The 3,160-nt window shown below is 46.7% G+C and overlaps 1 protein-coding gene across 1 annotated transcript in view; it reads right to left on the reverse strand.

Annotated features, from left to right (window-relative positions):
• PCCA (propionyl CoA carboxylase, alpha polypeptide) overlaps nucleotides 1-3,160 on the reverse strand; it is a 363,293-nt gene that overhangs the window by 58,213 nt on the left and 301,920 nt on the right. The gene's annotated exons all lie outside the window — the stretch shown is intronic.

Raw genomic sequence — 3,160 nt, forward strand, 5'->3', positions numbered from 1 at the left:
TGCCAGTCCAGGTTCGATGCATGACGCTGGATGCTTGGGGCTGGTGTACTGGGATGGCCCAGAGGGATGGTATGGGGAGGGAGGAGGGAGGAGGGTTCGAGATGGGGAACACATGTATACCTGTGGCGGATTCATTTTGATATTTGGCAAAACTGATACAATTATGTAAAGTTTAAAAAATAAAATAAAAATTAGAAGAAAAAAAAAAAAAAAAAAAGAGTAAGTTTGTGGAGCATCAGACAGCTTTAATTAGAAGTCCCATCACTTCAAGGCAAATTATGGGAAACTGTGGAAACAGTCGCTGACTTTATTTTTCTGGGCTCCAAATCACTGCAGATGGTGACTGCAGCCATGAAATTAAAAGATGCTTACTCCTTGGAAGGAAAGTTACGACCAACCCAGTGAACAGTGAATAGTGAAGTCGCTCAGTCGTGTCTGACTCTTTGCAACCCCATGGACTGTAGCCTACCAGGCTTCTCTGTCCATGGGATTTTCCAGGCAATAGTCCTGGAGTGGATTGCTATTTCCTTCTCCAGGAGATCTTCCCAACCCAGGGATCGAACCCAGGTCTCCGACATTGTAGACAGACGCTTTACCATCTGAGCCACCAGGGAAGTCCTAGACAGCGTATTAAAAAGCAGAGACAGTACTTTGTCAACAAAGGTCCGTCTAGTCAAGGCTATGGTTTTTCCAGTGGTCATGTATGGATGTGAGAGTTGGACTATAAAGAAAGCTGACCCTGAAGAATTGATGCTTTTGAACTGTGGTGTTGGAGAAGACTTTTGAGGGTCCCTTGAACTGCAAGGAGATCCAACCAGTCCATCCTAAAGGACATTAGTCCTGGGTGTTCATTGGTAGGACTGATGTTGAAGCTAAAACTCCAATACTTTGGCCACCTCATGCAAAGAGCTGACTCATTGGAAAAGACCCTGATGCTGGGAAAGATTGAGGGCAGGAGGAGAAGGGGATGACAGAGGATGAGATAGTTGGATGGCATCACCAACTCAATGGACATGGGTTTGGATGAACTCCGGGAGTTGGTGATGGACAGGGAGGCCTGGCATGCTGCGGTTCACGGGGTCGCAAAGAGTCAGACATGACTGAGCGACTGAACTGAACTGAACTGAGCCAGCTTTACGGTTGGGGAGATGGTCACAGATGTTTGTATGCCCTTTATAAATATCATCTAGGCATGGACATTTTGGCACCATTGACATTTTAAGGCAGATAATTCTTTTGTAGGGCTGTCTTATTTACTGTAGGATGTTTCAGAAGCCTCTTGGGTTAGATATGTTCTCAATGTATTTAAAGAAATTAGTCCACTAGATTTCAGTAGCAGCCCACCACTTGTAACAACCAAAATGTCTCCAGACATTGCCAAAGGTCCCCCAGGGAGCAGCATCACCCAGGTTGAGAACCACCAGTTTAGATGTGCAGTATCACAAAATATTGCCAGGCACCTGTGTTTCACAAACTACTGCATTATTCCTAAAACCCTTTAAGGGGACTCAAAGTTTTGTTTAGCAGAGGGTAGAGAAAGAGAGGTTAAATACTCAAAAAACAACAGTGCCTCTTCCACAGCACACTTCACCTGGTACTCCATGCCCCAACCACCTGCAGTGTCAGTGAGGTCTTCTCACACGCTCATTCAGAGGAAAGGCTTTACATAAAGTGAGCATCAAGCTGCAATTTTAATCTATTTTTAATAGCTACAATAGTTACTTCAATCAATATTACCCTTTCTAAAAAAAGAACCACCCCCTAGCCCCAATATGAAAGGAATTCTCATGAGGAAACTGAGGTGTGTAGACCTCCAGCACTAAGCTAAGTGGGTGGGCTCTAAGATCAAACAAAGAAGAAGAGGAGGGTCAGTCCCCTCAACCCCCGCTTCACAAGCTACTCTCCACCAGGTGGTCAGGAATCATACAGAGGTGCAGAGGGCTGCGGCAGGACCTAAACCCCAACCATGCAACGTGCTGCTGGGAGGAAGCCAAGCTGTGTCGGTGGTCCAGGTCTGAACCTGTGGCTGCCCACACTACGAGCCATGCTGACCAACTACCACCTGTAAATATACAGCAGAGACTTGGCCTCATCTGTGAGGTGGGGGCTCTGCCAATGATCTCAATGGTTGGAGGTATTAAATCAGGTCACGAGTCTAAAGCAACAAGCTCACCGCAGGCACACTTGGGGAGCGCTGTCTCCTGGGCACCCCTGTCTTAAAGGGCCGCTCAGCTGAGCAGCGGAGACGGGTGCTCACCTTAGCGGCGGGTGGTGGCCCGAGCTCTAGGACACAGTGGACTCCAAGGGGGACTGTGAGAACTTACACACGGATTATCTCCCCATCCTTAAATGAGGCAGCGGTTCCATTTCAAACAAGGGCATGTGACAGTTTCACATGTCCCCGGATGCTTGGTAATTACCTGGGTAATTAACACAGACACCTTAGTCGTTACCTGAGCTGTCCCCTACAACCTTGAGAATTTACATCATATGAAAGATGGGAAAGCTACATCTCAGGATACAGACTTGAGCTACTAGTGACAGCTGGACCTTTCTAGATTTCTAGATTTAGTCTGAATTATATCAAGTCTTAGACCCACAGGACAGCGATCATTTTTACTTTTGGCCTAGATCAGGGTTTCTCAACCTTGGCAGTGGTGACATTTTGAGATAGGCAATGTTTTTTGTTGTGGAAGACTGCTCTGTGCATTATGGGATGTTTAGCAGCATCCCAGGCCTCCGCCTACTAGATGCCAGAACCCTCCCCCACCCCAAAAAACACTAACATGCTGGTGAGAAAGTTAATTCTTAGGTAGACTGATAAGGAGTCCAGGGCCCTCAAGGAGGAATGGGTCCAGGGCTCTCAAGGAGGAGAAAAGGACAAATTTTTTTTTTTTTTAATTTCTTGTCTTCAGTTCAGTTCAGTCGCTCTGTTGTGTCCGACTCTTTAAGACCCCATGGACTGCATCACACCAGGCCTCCTTGTCCATCACCAAGTCCTGGAGCTTACTCAAACTCACGTCCATTGAGTCGGTGATGCCATCCAAACATCTCATCCTCTGTCGTCCCTTACTCCTCCTGCCCTCAATCTTTCCCAGCATCAGGGTCTTTTCAAATGAGTCAGCTCTTTGCATCAGGTGGCCAAAGTATTAGAGTTTGA

The sequence above is a fragment of the Bison bison genome, unplaced genomic scaffold, assembly GCF_000754665.1.
Source record: "Bison bison bison isolate TAMUID 2011002044 unplaced genomic scaffold, Bison_UMD1.0 scf7180017864527, whole genome shotgun sequence".
Lineage (NCBI taxonomy): Eukaryota > Metazoa > Chordata > Mammalia > Artiodactyla > Bovidae > Bison > Bison bison.